This window comes from Palaemon carinicauda, chromosome 33 (genome assembly GCF_036898095.1).
Source record: "Palaemon carinicauda isolate YSFRI2023 chromosome 33, ASM3689809v2, whole genome shotgun sequence".
In the NCBI taxonomy this organism is placed as follows: domain Eukaryota; kingdom Metazoa; phylum Arthropoda; class Malacostraca; order Decapoda; family Palaemonidae; genus Palaemon; species Palaemon carinicauda.
The window spans coordinates 9,786,445-9,809,733 of record NC_090757.1 but is presented as its reverse complement, the minus strand read 5'-3'; the positions used below and the strand labels follow the sequence as shown (position 1 = coordinate 9,809,733).

General features: G+C 45.1%; 1 protein-coding gene and 1 long non-coding RNA gene across 13 annotated transcripts in view; one reads left to right on the top strand and one right to left on the bottom strand.

The window, feature by feature from the left end:
* The window catches only part of LOC137625840 (uncharacterized), a 53,943-nt gene extending 44,874 nt beyond the window's left edge, over positions 1-9,069 (top strand). The window contains exon 3 of the long non-coding RNA XR_011040920.1: positions 6,245-9,069. This is a non-coding gene — a long non-coding RNA (uncharacterized lncRNA). The remainder of the gene's footprint in view (positions 1-6,244) is intronic.
* CRMP (Collapsin Response Mediator Protein) overlaps positions 1-23,289 on the bottom strand; it is a 404,589-nt gene that overhangs the window by 12,666 nt on the left and 368,634 nt on the right. The gene's annotated exons all lie outside the window — the stretch shown is intronic.

Below are 23,289 nucleotides of genomic sequence, written 5' to 3'. Positions count from 1 at the left end.
CCTTAATTGAAGTACCTTGCAGCCAGTAGGTTCCCAGGATTACCACCGCTGACTGCTTGGACAAAGAGATATTTTTGCCCTTCCCTCCCACATGTATTTTCAGAGCCCATTGCAGTTACCAGAGAACTTGACTAATTTAGTACAGTCTGCCCAAACAGCGGATGTGACAAAACTCTCCTCTGTCTTTTCAGGCCCAGAAATAATGGACATGGAAACATCAATCATGTCGGCAATTCGTACCAGTTCATGGCTCGACCATTGGTCTGGAGCAATATCCCATTATGCAATAACAGAAGATCTTAGAAATCGTGATACATTACGAAGATTTGAAGGATTATCATGAGCAGGTCTACAGCCCTAGAGTTCCTGTTATTTCATACTGTTCCCCCTATATCTTGAAAAGACGTGATACTATCTTGACCATATGTGCAGAGCAACTACCCCTGGGTGAAGTGCTAGGATGTAAGAAATTTGGATTTGCGGAATTCCCCTAATCTGTTCTCCCAGAAAGAAGTAGAGATGATGGGTAGGCCTGTATAAGATTTACAGACCCCCAGGGGCTTAGACCAATCAAACCTGGGGATCGTGATCTCTCCCCCTGGAGGCAGGATCCAAAAACTCAATAGCTCTCACTACCACAAGGGGAAGAAATCATGTATTGTGAAAGAAGCAATATCAGTTGAGGTCCACTGTCTGGACATGGAAGATATGTTCAAATAAAGACCACCCCATCTTCCATGTCAATTTTACCCTACTTTGGTTAGTCTCGATAAGCTCAACTGTGTAGTTGTCGAGGTGGGCATCCGTGACTTTTTAGCCTAGGTATTAGATATTCTCTTCCTCAATTGTATTCTATACCAAACTCAGGCAGAAGTAGAACGTGGCACAAGTCCCCCAGGTTCGTCCCTTGGCAGGAAATGGGGGGGGACAAGGTATACAGTACTTTAATATCCGTGCTACTAGCTGTGTTTATCGTTAAAGATATACAGTATGCCGAACCTCTCCCTGGTCAGAAGAACTTGTCTTCCCATGTCCCTGGAGATTATACTCGCTGAGAAGTCGAAAGTTACCTTCCGGTTTTGTCCGTTTATTGATTAAACAGGATTTCGGTAATTCTTTTCTAATCTAGAAAGGCTATAAGCCTATTTAGAAAAGAACCACTTAAAGGGTTTAAGGGCAGTATTTACTTGTACTTCATCCAGGAAGCCTGACAAGGTGGTGTACAGAAAGGTATAATTTGAATGTTCCCCCAGAATAATTGAGACATCACCGAGTAGAAACAGTCATGACTACCTGTGAGCCCTATCCAGGAAAGGACTAGGAGAGCTATATCATCCTTTTCCTAACGGAGCTTGGCCTTGGACGAGTTTCCTACTGTAAATAATTTTTCAGGCCAAACTGCTCATTATTACAATCTCAGCCAGTACTATAGTAGTAACCAGCATCCTCCTCCCTCATCTCCAAATAAGATCAAGAGATACAAGGGAGAGCTGGACATCTCTCCTTACTACGATTAAGGAAGATCAACAGGCCTAGTCAAATGATGAGTCAGAAGAGACCATCTTAGACCAATCACAATGAGTTTGCTTGACAAGTCTCTTAAGAATCCTAAACTTAGGGTCTTTCCTGGGAAAAATTCATCAACATTAGGGTTGTTTTGGTCCTAGAGAACCCATAATAAATTACATTTAGAATGGAGATAATTCCACAACCACATCTGCCTTGGGATAAGGAACTTTATCTTGAAAATGGGTCCTGAAGATTCAGGTTTAGTTAGAGATCTTGGAACAGGCTCCAATCAGAGATGGTAGGATTCTATGCCTGGAGGGATTTTTCGACAGCCCTGTTATCAGAGCAGCTGAAGGACGAAATGGTCTCATAAGGTTATTCTAGCAATATGGAACAGAAAGAGCCCTAGTGAGGAACTTAACTATCCTTAGTCTGACTCCTATCTTCCAATAAGATAACACACCAACGGGCAGGGTTTGTTCCTTCCCAAGGATCCTAACAGATGATCATATCCTTCTTTTAGTAAGAGATACAGATCTAAGGAATTTGTATCTGAACTTTGAACACAGTTGTATAATTACCTTTAAAAGGGCACATTGAAGTCTATGGACATCATCTCATTGGGCACTGTGGTGATAAGACAACTGTGACCTAACAGTCTCATCATGACGCATGCTAGTTTCCAGCCACAGGATTCATTACTCCAACATTCTTGGCTTGGAAGATTGCGGAAGAGGAAACAATAGTCTGTGCACTTGAAGCCTACACTGTGATTTTTCACCCCAAAGCAAGTAGACGAGTCTGAAGTCTCTCTAGTATTTATTGTCATACTAAAGATTGCTCTCCTGTTTATTACGTAACACTTGATGTTCATAATACTTCACCCCTGGCGAAAATTACCCTTTGAGAAGCTGAATTAGCCTTGCCTTGTTGCAACCAGGCAATGATGTTCCCTGGTAGTTCTCTTTGATCACTTGTTGTTGTTACTAGTAACTGGATCAGAGAAAGTTTGGACCTCTCGAATAGGAAGTTTGGCCTTGCCTCTTTTCGAGCCGGCTAGATTATCCTTTATAATTCACAAGTGATCTCTCGCTATTACCTATAGTAATTAAATCTTGCAGTGAGGAAGGGTTTACCTCTTAACTTCCCGGAGACTTCCTTCAACCTAAGGAAGATTCCCCATTAAATGACTCGGAAGTTTGTATCAGTGTAGAATATAACTAAAAGTTTTATATAATTTTATTTTTCCTAGCTATACAAACCTGTGTCATTTACTAAAGGTCCTGCCTCAACTGCCCCACAATTCTTTGACCAGGTGAGTGTTGTGAGGAGACGCTGTGAGCAATCTCCTGCTTATTCCTTGCGCATGCGTTGCATTTACCCAGCACAAAGCATGGTGCAGTCAACCAAATTTTGATTGGACTGTCCCAGAAAACATGATTATTAGTAACCCCATTAAATTACTGGTTTGTATAGCTAGGAAAAATACAAATTGTAAAAAAAATTGTTAGTATTTAACCCTTTCACCCCCAGGGTATTTGGAAATTTCCAACCCTTAACCCCCAGGGGCTATTTTTTTTCAAGCACATTTTGCAGTACAGTGGAACCTCTACATACGAATTTAATCCGTTCCAGAACCAACTTCGGATGTAGAAACGAATTTTCCCATAAGAATACATTGAAATAGGATTAATCCCTGGTTGAGCCCAAAAACCTATGATAACTTCTTAATAAACTACTACACATAACTTTCCCATGAGAATAATGAACACTAAATTAGATAATAGACATGTAAATAAGAAGAATAGACATGTAAATAAGAAGAATTAGCAAAAACTGATAAATAAGAAACGGGTTTTTAGCGTCACTTTACCTTAGAAACTCCAGCGCAGGTGTTGTTCGTCTTCGCTACGCAGAGAGGAGAGAGGAGACGGACGGACGGCGAGGAGGTAGAGAGGTTAACTACGATAAACGTAACACTACCGTAACTTATTCTAACTTACACTAAGTGAACTTTAACATAACTTAGCTTATTTTTTTTTTTATTTTTATATTTTATATTTTTTTTTACATTTTCTTTTTTTCTTTTTGATGATTACGTAATTTTAATCACTATCACTTACATTTAAAATTGACTGAATTTCTTTTGCTTCACTCTTTTCCGTTTTCTGTGTTTCACTTTCTTCCTCTTCACTCTTTGCCGTTTTCTTCGGTTCACTTACATCCTCTTCATCGTGAGTTCGCTTCGCAGTTTTTTTAAAGAAAGCATCGACAGATAATTGCTTCGTACGGCTTTTCAGAATGTTTCGAAAGTGCGTTAGGCAAACATCATCGAATTGAGAAACTACACGACAAACCTGCAATTTCTTTGGATGGTATTTGTCGATGAAGTCGACCACGTCTTGATATTTTCCTAACACCTCTTTTATTTGCGCTGAACCTAACACATGTTCTACCTCCTCGCTCTCTTCCTCGTCATCACTCATGTGCTCCGACATAGCATGGAGTTCCTTGAGCTCATCCGTCGTCAGTTCGTCGTGATGTTCGGCGATGAGTTCCGTAACGTCATCTGCGTTGACCTCCAGACCCATGGACTTGCCAAGGGAGACTATTTCCTCTACGGCTTCCGCTGCACCGACCACGGGATCAGGTTCGGGGTCAAAACCCTCGAAATCTCGGGGAGAAACTGCATCAGGCCACAGCTTCTTCCATGCAGAATTGAGGGTCCGTCGAGTTAATCCCACCCAAGCCTGATCAATGATCTTTAAGCAGTGCACGATATTGAAGTGGCCCCTCCAAAATTCACGCAAAGTTAAGTTGGTGCTTTGCGTGACATTAAAGCACTGCTTGAATAAGTGCTTGGTGTACAGCTTCTTAAAATTAGAGATGACTTGCTGGTCCATGGGCTGGAGGATAGAGGTGGTATTTGGTGGAAGATACAGCACCTTTATGAACTTGAATTCATCGAAGATATCATCTTCAAGTCCGGGGAGGTGAGCGGGTGCATTGTCAAGGCATAGCAGGCACTTTAAAGGCAATTTCTGCTCATGAAGATACTTCTTCACAGAAGAACCGAAAACTTGGTTTACCCATTGCACAAAGAATTGCCTAGTGACCCAGGCCTTCGAGTTGGATCGCCAGAAAACATGAAGCTGATCCTTATCGACGTTGTGTGCTTTAAAGGCCCTAGGGTTCTCCGAATGGTAAACAAGCAAGGGCTTGACTTTAAAGTCCCCGCTAGCATTGGCACATAGAGCAAGAGTCAACCGATCCTTCATTGGCTTATGCCCAGGCAATTTCTTCTCTTCAGCAGTGATGTAGGTTCGACTCGGCTTCTTCTTCCAAAACAGCCCGGTTTCATCACAATTGAACACCTGCTGCTCTACGTAGCCTTCTTCCTTTACGATATTTTCGAATTTCTTAACAAAGTCAGTTGCAGCCTTTGTGTCCGCACTAGCAGCCTCTCCGTGGCGAACAACTGAATGAATCCCGGACGGTTTCTTAAATTTCTCGAACCAGCCACGAGATGCCTTGAAATCATCTGAGGAAGGCTCGGTTGAACTCTCCCCAACATCACCCCCAGAGCTCTCCTCCTTCAAGTCCGTAAAGATGGCGTGCGCCTTCTCGCAGATAACGGTTTCGGTGATGGTGTCGCCAACGATCTCTCTATCCTTAATCCACACTAGTAGAAGTCGTTCCATCTCTTCTATGATAGGGGTACGGCGTTTGGAAATTATAGTGATCCCCTTAGAAGGTTTCACTGCTTTAATAGCTTCCTTCTGTTTAAGGATTGTCGAGATCGTCGACATATTACGGCCATACTGTTTAGCAAGTTCACTCACGCGGATGCCACGCTCATGTTTTTCAATAATTTCCTGCTTAATTTCTATAGAAAGCATTTCCTTCTTCCTTTTCTCACCACTACCACTACCACTGGCAAAACTAAGCCTTTTTGGACCCATGATTTACGTAAATTATCGTTAATGGATGCACGTAAAAAATCACGATTAATTCACAGTTAATATCAGAACGCAAAGAGCACAACCGCAAGAAGCCGACGAGAACAGAGGACTGACCCAAGCCGCGCTAATTGAGTGTCCCTCCGAGGTCGATGTGCTGCCTTCTATCGGCGGAAATAAAAAACACTTCAGGCGCTATGAGCACCGACTACGCGTACGAGTATTGTTTACTTCGGGTGTCGAAAAAAACATTCGGGTGTAGAGTTGGAACGTGTTCGAATTGTACTTCGCGTGTCGAAAAATTCGGATACAACCGGTACGACGAAAATTGCTACTTCGTGTCGAAATAAAATTCGGGTGTAGAGTCAAAAATTTGCTCGAATTTTACTTCGGATGTTGGAAAATTCGGATGTAGATACGTTCGTGTGTAGAGGTTCCACTGTATATATTTTTAAAATTGCTCTAACAGCCTTAATTTTTGTCATAGAGAGGTCAGGTTGGTCTCATTCTCTTGGAAAATGCCTGAATTTTCTCAGAAAATCATCAAAAATATGCAAAAAAAAATTTTAAATAGCATTTTTTTGCAAGGACGTACCGGTACGTCCATGGGGGTAAAGGGATGAGTTTTGTGAAACGTACCAGTACGTCCTTTGGGGGTAAAAGGGTTAATGGTAAAAAAATAAATTTTTTTTTTGTTAGTTTATGGCTGCTGTCTTGAACAACTGCACGTAAACTGTGATATCTCGGACTAAGTTGACCTTTTATTTTCATTTTAGGGAATTGCTGTGCAGAATGAATGGAGAGACCATTAACATGGATAATGATACAGACTGGACAAAGTGTACAGTATATTCTGCCAAGATGATAAAATTAAAAGGAAATCTCATTTTGAATGCCCGTTTTGAGTTGTACGGTAGGCTTCTAAATGCAGTGCGGAAGAGTGCCAGTCTACAAGATGGGAAATACAGCAGCATTCAGAAACATTACGGTAATTATGTGAAAGTCAAACTGCTCGAAAATAATGCAAAATGCCATTGAAGTTATGCAAAAGCAACACATCAGAGAGACATCAAAAGAGCCAGAGATCAAAAGCATCATGCCAGTTCATTGGTAGGTATACTGTGAAAAAATGTGGCAAGAAACAAACATTTGCAGAGTGAAGATGCGGATTCTAATTCACCAGGTCGACAACTCCCTTTACAAGATCAGCTACAAAGCCTCTTGAAAACCACTGTTTCTTTGGTCAACAGGCAATGAATATCTAATTGCACTAGAACAGGTAATACAGGAAAAGCAATAGGGAATGCTGTGGAGTTATCCCAGAATTCAGTACAGATGACAAAAATGAACAACGCTATTACACCATCGGATGCGCATGCAATTGATGTACCGAATCATGCTGGAAGAAAAATGCCTTAAATTTTTCTCTGGAATGAAGCAGTCTGACAGAGTCAAGTACAGCCAGAACTGCCAGTACAAAATACCTTGTTTGAGTGAGCTGATTAACTTCATGGACTTTTAAACTAAAAACCTGGCTTACCATCCCATGGATAAATTGAAGGCCATGTACATTTCTATATTAAGTAGAAAGGAAGACGATGAGGGGCACATACCTAAACTCACTAGAAGGTGGTTAAAAGACAAATTTCTCTCAAGATTGCCTGATGTGAAATCACCCAACGAAGCCTTCAAAGAGGAAATAATCTACACCTCCATGCTCGACAAGGAAAGTGAAATGAGCAAGAACAAGATGCTGGACAAAGTAGCAAAACATTCTTAGTAGTATTGCCGTATTCCTTGATACAGATAAAACAAACGATTATACTTGTATTTCAACGAGCAGTTCAAAGATGATGATCCACCAGAATTGTACACTTTGATATGGTGGATATAATACACAATGTCATGTTTGTGTATAAAAGCAAGAGACAAGTACAGTATAAACCTAAGAAAATAAATGTGTGGTGAGTGCAAGTAGCATCCATAAGGAGTTTGAAGCTGTTGAAAAGATGAACGCTGCCATTCTAGCTCACGGAAATCCCTTTGCTGATGAAAGTGGCAAACACTTCATCATCCAGGTGTACATTCCTCAAAATATGTCAGACAGATCCTCGAGGCAAACATAATATGGAGTAAATAAATGGTGATCTCAGTCTATGGATCTGATGAAAAAGGAGATATCACGATACTCAAGTCTTGATGTAAGGAACAATCCATTAAGATCCATAACTACAATGTTTATCTCTAAGAAACCAAAGACCAAATACTGTGTGCTTATTCGGTTAAACAGATATTGATCACAAATATGCCATTGACACTTACGAGTTCACACTTACTACTGGAGCATTCTATGCCCCTGATGGATCACAGCTCGTATGCATTGACAAATCAAAACTTAGTTATGACTCCAAACATTGCTGGATAACTCTGACACAGGAATCAAATGTAGAACATTTATCACCATACATGAAGATTGTCATTGTGGAAGGAATGGTAATTGTAAATAAGATGACAAGAAAATCTGCAACAGTTGAACCATTGATAGACAGGTAAATACTCCAGTAACAAGGTCATTCCCTTTTCCTTAGAATCTGATTTAGTATTGTTGTGTTTGACACATACAAAGACTCCCTGAAGCAGAAAACCAGAGAAAGGAGACATGGAAAGAATTCAATCTGCTACAAAATTACCTGTGACTTCAATATCACACACATTCCCATGAAATGCCTTCTTTTACATCAGAACTTCTTTCACATCAGAAAACCAAAGAATATTTCACTTTGTATCTTACTAAAGCCATTTTAAAGCACAATATGGATTCATCAAAACTGATTATGGCATCAGCTGGAGGTAGGTACCAATATTTACAGGTCCAGAGGACAACAATCATGAAGAGGCTGTCACACTGATGGTATACCTTGCATTGACTGCAGCCTAGACAAAAATTTTCTGTCTATATACAGTACAAGGAAGAGGGGATGAAATGTATCATGAACTAGAGCTCATTAGGTGTTGTGCTAAGCAACTGGACCTAAGAGTTCAAACAAAGAAATCTATGCCAACTCAGTTGATTTCTAATTGGGAAACTTTCTTGATAAACATGAATAGTAATTAATTAATCAATGTTTATGGGGAAAGATTCATGAAGTAGAGATACTAAATCTCTAATCATAACCTAAAAAACTGCAAATTTCATCTGAAATCCAATACCAAAGGAAGTAATTACTCTACAATCACTACAAAGCAATACAGTTCTCAGTCTAAGTTGCTCAGAGGGTAAAGATCCTGAGGAAATGCGCAGAACTGCAAGTGTGAGGGAATAAATTAATAAAATAAAAAACTATCTCCATTAACACAAAAATTAAATTAAATTGGTATGCAATTGATCACTCCTGATTATGAATAAAAGTTTTGATAATAAATTGAAAGATTTAATAATCTACTGTATCAACTACCTATCCCTGATATCCGAACCTTGCTTTCTTATATATAACTCTGTGACTACTACTAATGGTTCATTATAGGTTAATTTCTTAGCTGTCAAATATCAAGGTCTGCATTTGTGTGGGGAAAACATTAAATAATATCACAAATTTTAGGTAATTTGTATTTTTCCTAACAGTACTTACCTCGAACTACTTTCTTAGGAGTATCTGGGATCTCCTCCCATCTGACCTGAGTTTTGTGTAGTTTACCCTAAACCCGTTTTATATGAGGGGTAACCTCAGGCGGAGTGATACGCGCCCTGAGGCTAACCCCGGGTCAGAGAGCATGCTTGCTCAGGTCTCGACCTCCAGTAAGTTCTGGTTGCTAAGGTCTCTAAGAAAACCAGGGGACACTCGGGGAAGGCAGGGTGGGCCATTACACGAAAGTAGTTCGAGGTAAATACTGTTAGGAAAAATACAAATTACCTAAAATTTGTGATTTGTTCCAACACGAAGTACTTACCTCGAACTACTTTCTTAGGAGACTTATACTTTAGGAGGTGGGCGTGGCCCTAAAAAGATCTTGAGACCGTGCTGAGGAATATCCAGAGACCTAGAAAGTGGCTAGGTCGTGTTGACCCCATAGAAAACGATTGAGAGGAAACTACACAAAAACCCATCTTCCTGTGCAAGAAATCCTACGGGACATGTCTTCCTCTTGTTGAGGTACTCGTCTCTGGCTCAGGGCCCTCACAGAGCCCACTTGAATCGGAAAAAGGGGGAAGGAAGTACAAGGGGGTTTAAGGAACGAACCTGTGTCTCTTGTGCTTGTTACCCGCGGTTATCACCGAGGCTATGCCTTTAAACCGTTTGGAGCGCGGAAACGACGGTACCTATCGAGAACCCGTCCAGGGATCTTCTTGAATAGTCCTTCAAATAGTGAGCCGTGAAGGTAGACTAGTTGGCCCAGGTGCCTGCCCTTAGGATCTGGCCCACTGCCATATTTTTCTCGAAGGCCAACGTAGTACTCAGGCCCCGAATGTCATGGGGCCTGGGTTTCCTCGGCAGGGGGATTCCCGCCTCACTGTAGGCCCTGATGATGACCTGCCACAACCAGAAGGAGATGGTATTCTTCGAGACTGGCTTCTTCACGAGGCCAGTGGAAACAAAAAGACTCTTGATCCCGGGCCGGAGTCTTGCTGTTCTTTCCAAGTACTGTATTTCCTCACTGCCCTGACGGGGCATAGGCGCAAATCCTTCACGTCGTCCGACCGGGGGATTGCCGGAATAGAGAAACCCTCAAACCTGGGGTCCCATACGGCAGGGTTCTGGGTCTTAGCTACGAAGGAAGGGACGAACTTGAACGTGACTTCTCGCCAACCTTTCGAGTGAGCAACTTCGTAGAACAGACTATGAATCTCGCCTACCCGTTTAGCTGAAGCTAACGCCAGCAAGAAAACTGTCTTGAGAGTGAGATCCTTGTCCACGATGTCTTTCAGGGGCTCGAACGGAGGCTCGGATAACATTTTCAGGACCCTTGCCACGTCCCATTGTGGCACCTTCACAGCTTGCGGGGGGCATGATTGCTCAAAGCTCTTAATGAGCATTGAGATATGTCTGGAGTTACCCAGGTCTATGCCCTTCAGGAGAAAAACTTGGCCCAAAGCCGTGCGGACTCCCTTGATGGCTGGAATGGACATGTTGACCACGTCCCTGAGGTAAACTAGGTAGTCCGCTACTTGCGGGATGGAGGCCTTCAGGGGCCTGATGTTCCTAGTGGCGCACCATTTGGTAAAGGTGGCCCACTTAGCCTGGTATACAGCTGTCAATGACCGTCTCAGGTAGCCCGACATCCTCGTTGCTGTACTCGACGAATAGCCTTCCCTCCTCAGGAGACGCTCGATAACCTCCACGCGTGAAGGCGGAGGGACCGAGGAGTCTCGTGGAACCTTTGGAAGTGTGGTTGCCGGAGAAGATCTGGCCTGTCCGGAAGGGGCCAGGGCTGCTGTTGTGTTAGTTCCCTTAGGTCCACGAACCACTCTCTCTCCGGCCACCAGGGCACTACCAAAGTCATCTGTAGGTTGCTCGTCCTTCTCACCCTGTTGAGGACCTGCCTGAGCATCCCGAAGGGGGGAAAAGCGTACACGTCGAGATTGTCCCACGGATGTTGGAAGGCGTCCTCGAACGCCGCTTTTGGGTCTGGAACAGGAGAACAGAACATGGGGAGCTGCGTGTTCAGCCTTGTTGCGAAGAGGTCCATCACCGGCGAACCCCATTTCTGAATGACGGACCTGGCTACTTGCGGGTGTAGAGACCATTCGGATCCTACCACTTACCCCATCCTGCTGAGGCCATCGGCGAGGACGTTCCTTTTCCCTGGGATGAACCTCGCTGATATTCTTATCTGCTCCACTTTGGCCCATTCCAGAAGTTGTAATGTGAGGACGCACAGCTCCTTCGACCTTAGGCCTCCCTGCTTCTTTATGTAAGCTACTACCGTGGCGTCGCACATCAACGCTACGGTGTTTCCCCGGAGTAGGTGTACAAACTCCAGGCACGCTCTTTGTCCTGCCCTCAACTCTAGAACGTTTATGTGCTGGGCCTTCTCTAGGGCTGTCCAGTTCCCTCTTGCTGATTTCCCTAAGAGATGAGCACCCCACCCCTCCTTCGACGCGTCCGTGAACAGGAGCATCTCCGGAGGGTCGGCCGCAAAGTTCATCCCTTTGAGGGTGTTCGTCCTGCAGCTCCACCATTCCAGGACCCGTTTCGTGTTCGGAAACACCGGGACCACTCTGTGGGGGGAATCCGTTTGGATCCAGTTCTCCTTCAGGTTCCATTGGACCTCCCTGAGCTTTATCCTGCCCTGGGGGACCAGTTTCCCCAGAGACACAAGGTGGCCTAATAGTCTCTGCCATTCCTTTGCCCTCCTGGGTTGGTCCGTCAGGAAGGGGCGGAGGACCTGGTCTAAGTTGTCCAGCCTGTCCGCGGAGGGGAAGGCTTTCACTAACCGGGAGTCCAGAACCATCCCGAGGTAGGTCATCCTGGTGGAGGGTATCAGTTGGGACTTCTTTAGGTTGATGGTGATCCCCAGAACATTGCAGGACTGCAGTAACATCGCGCCTTGCTCCTTCAGTACTTCCTCTGAGGCTGAAAGTAGCAACCAGTCGTCCAGGTAACGAATCAGGCGGATGTCCTGTTCGTGTGCCCAGACTGAGACCGTTGTGAAGACTTGGGGGGCAGTGGACAACCCGAAGCAGAGGGTCTTGAACTGCAACGTCTGGTTCTCCCATTTCACCCGTAGGTACTTCCTGCTGGAGGGATGAACTGGGATCTGGAAGTAGGCATCCTTGAGATCTACTGACATCATGAAGTCCCCTTCTCTCAAGGACGCCAAGACTGATTTTGGAGTGTCCATTTTAAAGTCGGTCTTGCAGACGAACTTGTTGAGGGCTGAGAGGTCTATGACCAGTCTCCATCCTCCTGTCGCTTTCTCCACCAGGAACAGCCTGCTGTAGAATCCCGGACCTGGGTCCCGAACAGGTTCCATTGCCCCTTTCGCCAACATCGCTGAGACCTCTCCCTGCAGAGCTGTCCGTTTCAAGAGATCCTTGGGGGCTAGCCACTCCGCCTGCTGATCTGGTATCAGAGGAGGAGGGTCCACTAGGAAGGGCAATCTGTCCCCTCCTTTCAGAACTGTCACTGTCCACGGGTCTGCTCCGTGTTTTTCCCATGCTTGCCAAAAAAGTTTGAGGCATCCCCCACCAGAGGCTCCAGCAGGAGTAGGGGGCCTCCCTCCCTATCTCCTCCTCGATGAGCGGCCTGAACGACCTCTTCTGGACACGGAGAAGGATGGTCTATAGGCGGTTTGGTTCGGGGCTGATCCCCTACGGGAGGGCTGAGAGGACTGGGACCATGTCGCTGAGTTGTCTCTCCTAGGGTGGTTAGGAGCGGGCCGAGGAGGGCGAGGCGTGTCGACGGAGGATCTTCTAAACGTCGGCCTCCTGACCGGGTGGGGCCTGGTCTCGAACGGCTCCTTCATTCTTCGAATTCTCTCCATCGCTTCCTCCGCTGCCTTCGGGGGAAAGATTGAGTCGTCCCACAGGGTCAGGTTCCTCAGAGATCTGGCCTCTCTGTCCAGCAGCCTCCTAGTTATCTTGCTCAAAACAGTGTCCCTCCTTCGTAGGACCCAGTTGGCGGACATGGCTAACGACTGGTATGACAAGAATTTCAGGGCCTTGCCTCCCAAGCTGATGAGTTCCTTGAGCAAGGCCTGGGTCTCCGGAACTGACAGGTCGTAGGACGACTGAACACCCACCAGGGTGGCGGCCCACCAGTCTAACAAGGAGGAGACGTTGACAAGGTCCTTCGACATCTCCTCCATCGTGACCGCCTCCGAAGGAGAGAAGCAGATTGGAGCCGTGGACGCCCTTTCTTCTGAGGCTCCTTGCCCTAACACGGTGAGTGCTGGTTCCAGTGCACAGGCGCCCACTCGCTGTCCCTCTGGGAGGTAGAACCTGCTCTGGGACTTCAGGCCCTGGAGCAGCTTGGAGGCGCTCTGGCTCTTGGGCGCCTCTGCATGGTTGGCCACGATCCTGTCCACGTGAGCCTTTCCCAAATAAACGTCCCTCGCCAAAGGGAGGGCCAAGGAGGGGCGCTGCTGGACTGGGGCGTCCACTATTCTATTGAGGCTGGAACGGCAAGCATCTTCGGAGGAGGGTTCCGGTACGTCCAGCCTGTGGTGACTTTTGATGAGGCCTATCACCCTCCGATAGGCCGATACCTCCGCTGCTGACCCCTCTCCATGATCGTCGAGTTCCTCCGACGGGGGTGCTGGTACAAGTGACGGGGGTACCCCAACGGAGGACCTCGCACGTGGGGGAGTCCTGGACTGACGCTCCCGCGGGGGTTCCCGACGAAGGACAGGCACCTCCGTCGGAACGGGGGCCTCCATCCTGGGTGTAACATCTCTCCTGGAGGTCCTCGAATATGCGGGCCTGCTCGTTGAGGTAGCCTGAGGGCTGCGTTCGTGCTGAGCTAGGTGGCCCTTGGAGGTCAGGACTCTGCTGCCAGACCGAAGGGGCGACTCTCTCCGCTGGGCAGATGGAGTCGGAACCTTCGCGGTCTTATGCCAGTCAACTGGAACCTGCCATGATGAATCCCTCCGTCGGGTGCCGCTGCTGCTGGAGGAGTATCGATCCGGGGAGCTCGTCCTCGGACGCCAACTTGAGGGGCCCGGCGCCGCAGCTAGCTCCAGAAGCCTGTCTCGGTGAACCATCACCCATTCGTTGCTCTTGGGGGATCTTGGGCGCAGACTCTCGTGGCGCGACATCTTCCTGCGGGACTTCCCCTTTCGCCTCCTGAGCTTCCTCAGCGCCTCATCCTCCGAAGAGCAGGAAGGATCCTCCACTGAGGAGACCGACGACTTATAGGCCCTCTTCGAAGGCCTCGCCTCCCGCGGTGATGTAGGAGGATTCCTGCGACGCTCCGTGGACGACGACGCCTGCAGAAAAACCTCTGGGAAGACGGCCGACAGCGCTGGGGGGGAGCGAGGAGGCTCTCCCGTGGGATACCAGGTCCCGAAGTCATCCTCCATCCTCATCGGAGACCTGAAGGGCGTCTTAGGGGGAATCCACGCAGTGGGGTCCGACGGCGGGGAAAGCTCTTTCTCGACGTCGCCCTCGGCTGTTGAACCACCTGAAATGCACGCCAAAGAGGCTGGGGAGAAATTAGCAACATTATTACCCCACATGGGGTCATCAGAGGAAACGTGACGTGCAGGCACCAGGCCACCATCTCCCGAAAACACTCCCGCCCCTCACTCGCCTGTAAAGACGCCACAACCCCACTGTCATGAAGATCAGACTCTTGGGGAAGGGCCGCGGGCCTCTTCCCCGCAACGGACTTACCTCGTCCCCTACTCTGGGTAGGGGAGGTTGGGAGAGAAGCTCGGACCGACAATGCGCCCGTCGAAGCAAGGGAGGAAGGGACGTTGGTCTTCTTAGGTGACTTCTTCGTCGTCTTCTTCTTTTTGATGCTATACCGCACCCACTGCACCTCGTTCCACGACTCGCACTCCGGACACATGTCGGAAGGGGAACACACGCTGCCCCTGCACGATGAACACAAGAAGTGCGGGTCAACTTTGGGTTTCGAGAGGAACGCTCCACACGATTTGCCGGCCATAGGCCCAGGACAACGGTGAGGATGCTCCATGATGAAGGAGAAGCACTATGAGACACAAGCGCGCACAGAGAAAGCACAAAGGGACCACGTGGGACACAAAAGGGTCGGGGACACACAAGTCACACTGGGATAAGGAGAGCGGCGAGATGATATCGCGACGCGACCAGAGAACTTACTGGAGGTCGAGACCTGAGCAAGCATGCTCTCTGACCCAGGGTTAGCCTTAGGGCGCATATCACTCCGTCTGAGGTTACCCCTCATAGAAAATGGGTTTAGGGTAAACTACACAAAACTCTGGTCGGATGGGAGGAGATCCCAGATACTCCTAAGAAAGTAGTTCGAGGTAAGTACTTCGTGTTGGAACAAACTAAAAATTACAAGGGATTGTCACATTGATTTAGTAATAAAAAGTTTTCATAATTTTTTCATACTAACTCATAAATGACACATATACCAACATTTGTGTCCTGTATTTTCCTGGTTCACTGTATTTTCCTCGTAAGACAAAGTAGGCTCACTATACATGTGGTCTGGATTTTTAATTTTTAGTTATGTCTCAATCACCTTCCTTACTTTAATTTTCAACTGCAAGGTAGCTTAGATTCATGGGACTTGGAGGACCAATTGATTAACTGGTTTATTTAGAAGTTGTTTGGCATCATAACTAATAGAGCTGTTGAGATTGAGGGACTAAGAAGAGAGTAATTACTTGTGTTATTAACGGATTTGTATGAAAAAAAAATGACTTCATTATAAACCCATTAATCATATATCCTTAAATCATTCTTCAGAAGGGACATCATGATGGTGAATGGCCCAAGGTGTTAGCATATGTTTACAAAAATCCAGCAGAAACCCTTTAGTACTACTATGAGTCATGACCCAACCTTTTGGTAAAATGTGGTTTTGTACATATTAAAGCATTGACATCTTAAAGAAAGAACTGCCCACTGGGCCTCTCGAGGTTTGGAACTTGGGTGCATCTCTGAAATTGGTTTTCTATATGGCCTAGAGAGCTGATCCCAGTATCAAAATGGGGACTTGGAAGTCTATGACAAGATTTTGTTTCCAGAACCCAATATGCTCTCGGTCAATCAGATTGCTTAATCAAGAAAATCATATATTTGAAGGACCACATTTCCGATTTTAAAAATATACTGCATGGCTGGATAAATTCATGACATGAATACTGTAGATTGAATATATCAGTTGTCAATGGAAATTATTAGCTAAAAGATGCAGATTCTTTGAACATACACTAAAAGAGTTCACATACGAGTTGCACCGACTCGCCGCACTACCAATTTTTTTATAGCACCTTCTTCTGTCAACTACAGGATGCTGCTTCGATTAGCATATGTACTTGTGAAGTCATATTCACTTGTGCATGGTATTCCTTCCCGGAGGGATAGTTTTCAGCATGAAATGGGGCACAGGTAGCGCAGTGCCAATACCACTGCCCAATAAAGGATAATTCTTAGCATGTACTATTTTTCACCCTCCTGAAGAGGGAGGCCAATCAGTCCAAGAGGGGAAAAGGAGGCTACATCCCTTTATTCCTACCAATAGTGCATCTGCTTGTTTCTGTAATGAATTGAGCACAGGTAGCATGTGTGCGAGTACCTGTATTGCTTTTGCATAAGTCTACTTGGGTGGTGGGTACATTCCTGATATGTACCATTTCACTTTTACAAATGAAGAGAGAACATATATACTAGGATCCCTTTCCAGAGTGTAACATTTTTGGTACTGTACCTCACTCCCACAGATTGGTCTTCCTGTGGAATTCTTCAATGATATCTTCTACTTGTTAGTCTCCAATAAAAGGAAGAACTTGAAGTTTGTCTTTTACGGGGTTGGACTGTGCAGGCTGATGACAATGCTCTAGGGTCAAGAAACCACAGGGACTATTGAAGAGACTGCACAACTGGGTGATACATACTTAGTATCTTTATAGGTTTGGCTAGACAATGAAGGAAAGAAGAAAGGCAGCGCCCCTCCTCTTCACACACGGCAACAGCAGAAATCTTTCCTTCAATGGAACACCCGCCACGGCTTATGAAAAACAAACTTCTTTAGGTTCACCTTGTTGTCGTCGTCATAAAACCACACTTGCGAGGAATAAAATGGCAACAGACATGCTGCCTTGCAGGAACAATTATGTTGTTGAAGAATGGAAGGCAGCACAGTAAACTCATTTATACTATAGTTATCAGGAAACCTCATATTATTATTATTACAATCTAAGCTTATTACTCTAGTTGGAAAAGCAAGATACTATAAGCTCAACAGGGAAAAATAGCCATATGAGGAAAGGAAACAAGGTAATAAATAAACTACAAGTAATAAATAATCAAAATATCTTAAAGAATAGTAACAAAATTAAATAAGACCTTTCATATATAAATTATAAAACTTAACAAAAACAAGAGGAAGAAATGAATAGAACAGCATGCCCGAGTGTACCCCTCAAGCAAGAATTCTCTAATCCAAGACAGTGGAAGGTCATAGTCCAGAGGCTATGGTACTACCCAAGACTAGAGAACAATGATTTGATTTTGGATTGTCCTCCTAGAAGAGGCGCTTACCATAGCTAAAGTCTATTCTACCCTTACTAAAAGGAAAGTAGCAACACAACAATTGCTAAGCAGTAATTAAACCCTTGAGAGAAGAAGAATTGCTTGGTAACCTCAGTGTTGTCATGTGTATATGGACAAAGGAGACTGTGGAAAGAATAGGCCATATTATTCGGTGTATGTGTACTAGGAGCTGTAACCAGAAAGATGGATCCAATGTAGTAATGTCTGGCTAGTCAAAGACAAAAGGAGCTGTAACCAGAGAGAGGGATCCAATGTAGTAATGTCTGGCTAGTAAAAGGACCCAATAACTCTAGCGGTTGTATGTTAATGGGTGCCTGGTGCCACTGGCCAACCAAATCCTTGGCTTCTTCTATTAACATTGCTGAACATGAACTATCTGCCAGCACATTTATTCAGTCTGAAAGAAAAAGCTGTCTGACTGAGTAAGTTTATATTGAAAACTGTAGCCTAAGTCAAAGTGAATGTTGCTGTATCTGGTGAGAGGGATGTGGCCCACCCATCAGTAACTATACAGTAACACTATAATTACATCATTAAATGTTAAGAGGCTGGTTCCCGGCTACGCTGAACTCATACCACTATACTATTAAAGGACTAGGGTTTGTATTCGGGTATAACTGATACTGTACTAATGCCCAAAATCGCAGCACTAGCTAAGCACAATTACATTGCAGGTAAAAGCCTTGAGTACACAAAAATTTGCATAACAAATCACAATTGCAAGAAAAAAAGTGATTAGTAGCAGGATAGATGTATGTCTCTCTATACTATATCATGGAGAAAATGGAATACATAGCATTTGTAATTGGGTAGACCATGGGTAGCAACAGTTGCAATTGGTACACTTATTCAATGCTCAGAAAGCAAGAAATATAAAACAATTGGATAAAAAGCCTATCCTTATGAATATATATTAATACAGTAATGTTAGGAAACATAAGTTTAGAAAATACGTAACATGTGTCAAATGGAGTTGAATACAAAGCTTTTCACAGTACCAAAATCCTGAGTCCAGAAAATAAATGGTATTGTACTAATTTACAAAGTTAAGTACAGTAGCAAACTTACTCCAAAAACAAAGAACTGAATAGTTAACAGGTTAGACCTGAATAGATAACATTCTGTTGGTTGATTAGTAAAACATTTATCAAATTAAACCTTTAGAATGAACAACTGAAAAATGGAATAGCAGACTGGTACGAAATGTACATTGTGATTGATCCAAATTCTCAATATTATATAAAAAGTTTATTCATTGATAGCTGCACCTCACAAAGCTAATCCAAAGTATGATGCTAGTAGCTGATCAGTACCAGCTTAATGTAGTGCCATCTTTTACAACTTACTAAGTGTACTGAAGTTAAAAAAGGCTAAAATAAATTCTTTATATCAGAAACAATTAATTAGTAATAAATACTAAAGTTGTGATCCTGGATGAACTAAACATCTGGGAAACGGCAAACAATATTGTTAACTGCTATAGGTTCTCAAAAAAGTGAGGATGGTGATAAAAGATATACATAAGGATCCAGATGCCACATTAGTAGTGAGAGTACCTCTTTCTATCTCGAGAGAGAAAAGACTATGAACATAAGAACATTTGGGACATGAAATGTTATTTTCATTAGTAAAATAAATTTTTGAATATACTTACCCGATAATCATGTAGCTGTCAACTCCGTTGCCCGACAGAATTCTACGGGAGGGATACGCCAGCTATCACTATACTAGAAGGGGGTGTACTCACAAGCGCCACCTGTGGCCAGGTACTACAGTACTTGTTGTTGACGCCACCTCACTTTTTCCTCGGTCCACTGGTTCTCTATGGGGAGGAAGGGTGGGTCAATTAAATCATGATTATCGGGTAAGTATATTCAAAAATTTATTTTACTAATGAAAATAACATTTTTCAATATTAAACTTACCCGATAATCATGTAGCTGATTCACACCCAGGGGGGTGGGTGAAAAACCAGTGTACAAGACTAAAGGATAGCTAAGTATCCCGTATTTCATATAATCAGTTATCCACAATAACAATGAAATAATAAGTACCTGGTAAGGAAGTCGACTTGAACCATTACTCTGCCTTTAATAAGATCGTCTTCCTTACTGAGCGCAGCGTTCCTCTTGGAAGGCTGAATCAACTCAAAGGTGCTAAAGTATCAAGGGCTGCAACCCATACTAAAGGACCTCATCACAACCTTTAACCTCGGCGCTTCTCAAGAAAGAATTGACCACCCGCCAAATCAACAAGGATGTGGAAGGCTTCTTAGCCGACCGTACAACCCATAAAAAGTATTCAAGAGAAAGGTTAAAAGGTTATGGGATTATGGGAATGTAGTGGCTGAGCCCTCGCCTACTACTGCATTCGTTGCTACGAATGGTCCCAGGGTGTAGCAGTACTCGTAAAGAGACTGGACATCTTTGAGATAGAATGATGCGAACACTGACTTGCTTCTCCAATAGGTTGCATCCATAACACTCTGCAGAGAATGGCTCTGTTTGAAGGCCACAGAAGTAGCCACAGCTCCCACTTCATGTGTCCTTACCTTCAGCAAAGCAAGGTCTTCTTCCTTCAGATGAGAATGTGTTTCTCTAATCAGAAGCCTGAATAGTCAGAAACTGAGTTCTTAGAACTTGGAAAAGAAGGTTTCTTGATAGCACACTATAAGGCTTCTGATTGTCCTCGTAAAGGTTAAGACCTTTTTAGATAGTACCTAAGAGCTCTAACTGGGCAAAGTACTCTCTCCAGTTCATTCCCCACCAAGTTGGACAGGCTTGGGATCTCGAACGACTTAGGCCAAGGACGTGAAGGAAGCTCGTTTAGCAAAAACCGAGCTGCAAGGAACATGTAGCCGTTTCAGATGTGAAAACAATGATCCTGCTGAAGGCGTGGATCTCACTTACTCTTTTAGCTGTTGTCAAGCACACGAGGAAAAGAGTTTTTAATGTGAGGTCCTAAAAAGAGGCTGATTGGAGAGGTTCAAATCTTGATGACATAAGGAACCTTAGGACCACGTCTAGATTCCAGCCTGGAGTGGACAACCGACGTTCCTTTGAGGTCTCAAAAGACCTAGGGAGGTCCTGTAGATCTTTGTTGGTGGAAAGATCCAAGCCTCTGTGGCGGAAAACCGCTGCCAACATACTTCTGTAACCCTTGATCGTAGGAGCTGAAAGGGATCTTACTTTCCTTAGATATAACAGGAAGTCAGCAATCTGGGTTACAGTGGTACTGGTTGAGGAAACTGCATTGGTCTTGTCCCAGCTACGGAAGACTTCCCCTTGAGACTGATAGATTCCGAGAGTGGATGTTCTCCTTGCTTTGGCAATCGCTCTGGCTGCCTCCTTCGAAAAGCCCCTAGCTCTTGAGAGTCTTTCGAAAGTCTGAAGGCAGTCAGACGAAGAGCGTGGAGGATTGCGTGTACCTTCTTTACGTGAGGTAGACGTAGAAGGTTCACTCCTAGAGGAAGAGTCCTGGGAATGTCGACCAGCCATTGCAGTACCTCTAAGAACCATTCTCTCGCGGGCCAGAGCGGAGCCAACCAACGTCAGCCGTGTCCCTTGCGAGAGGAGAACTTCTGAAGTACCCTGTTGACAATCTTGAACGGCGGGAATGCATACAGGTCGAGATGGAACCAATCCAGCAGAAAAGCATCCACGTGAACTGCTGCTGGATCTGGAATTGGAGAACAATACAATAGGAGTCTCTAGGTTATCGAGGTAGCGAACAGATCTATGGTTGGCTGACCCCACAGGGCCCAAAGTCTGCTGCAAACATTCTTGTGAAGGGTCCACTCTGTGGGGATGACCTGACCCTTCCGGCTGAGGTGATCTGCCATGACATTCATACCGCCCTGAATGAACCTCGTTACCAGCGTGAGCTTTCGATCTTTAGACCAGATGAGGAGGTCCCTTGCGATCTAGAACAACTTCACGAAAGAGTCCCTCCCTGCTTGAAGATGTAAGCCAGGGCTGTGGTGTTGTCAGAGTCCACCTCCACCACTTTGTTAAGCTGGAGGGACTTGAAGTTTATCAAGGCCAGAAGAACCGCCAACAACTCCTGCAATTGATGTGAAGTGTCCTTTGCTCCTGATTCCATGTTCTCGATCATTCCTGTCCGTCCAAAGTCGCACCCCAGCCCGTGTCTGATGCGTCCGAGAGGAGACGGCGGTCGGGTTTCTGAACAGCCAAAGGTAGACTTCCTTGAGAAGAAAGCTGTTCTTACACCACGCGAGAGAAGACCTCCTCTCTTCGGAAACAGGAACTGAGACCGTCTCTAGCGTCATGTCCTTTATCCAGTGAGCAGCTAGATGATACTGAAGGGGGGGAGGAGGATTCTCCCTAACACGATGAACAGGGCCAGCGATGAAAGTGTCCCTGTTAGACTCATCCACTACCTGACTGAGCATCGGTTCCTTCTCAGCATGCTCTGGATGCATTCTAGGGCTTGGAAGATCCTTGGGGCCGACGGAAAAGCCCGAAAAGCTCGACTCTGAAGATCCATACCCAGGGAGACAATGGTCTGGGATGGGATGAGCTGAGACTCCTCAAAATTGACCAGGAGGCCCAGTTCCTTGGTCAAATCCAAAGTCCATCTGAGAATCTCCAGACAGCGACGACTTGTGGGAGCTCTTAAAAGCCAGTCGTCTGACGGAGCCGGACACAAGATCATGGTACTGCTGCACAGTCTGTGAACTGTCAACCATGGGGAAGCGAGGAAGTACAGTGACAACCCGAAGCTGTCTAGACTGTCTGGGTCGTACAGACAACTCCTTATCGGGTTGCTGAGGTTGCCGCACTGCGTCACAACAAGTCACTTCTGCTGGTTGTTGAACGTCTTCCCAGTGACACACTGACTCCGTAAACAAAAAATCCTTTAACAAGGACTAAGCTTGGACTGCATGTCTTGCAACACAGCTCAAGGTCTAAGGGAGCAGGTGTGGTAACAGACGGGGTTAGTGACTGAAGTGGAACCATTACCTTCCCTGGAAGCATGTTATGCTTAAATAAAAGTCCATAGGAGGCTACGCAGCTAAAGGCTCCTCTCCAAATGACAGAGTCCTCAAGGGAATATCAGAAGGAGGGAGAAAAGCACTTTCTCATCTACAGGGACCATATCCGAGAAAAGTTAAGTTCTCTCAGTGAGGGTTTCAATGGTGCAAAAGCAGCAGACTAGAAGGCAACGTTATGAAACTGCTTGACAGTCTAGTGAGTTGGCAACAACCAAAGATGTATGACTGAGAAGCATGCGGTAAGGTATGCAGAGCATGTTGTATGCAGAGCATGCTGTATGCAGAGCATGCTGTATGTAGAGCATGTTGTATGCAGAGCATGCTGAATGCAGAACATGCTGTATGCAGAGCATGTTGTATGCAGAGCATGCTGAATGTAGAGCATGTTGTATGCAGAGCATGCTGTATGCAGAGCATGCTGTATGCAGAGCATGTTGTATGCAGAGCATGCTGAATGCAGAGCATGCTGTATGCAGAGCATGTTGTATGCAGAGCATGCTGTATGCAGAGCATGCTGTATGTAGAGCATGCTGTAAGGTAAGCAGAGCGTGTTGCATGGCGTTTAACATTTCTCAGAAATTCCATGACCAGTGCTAGAG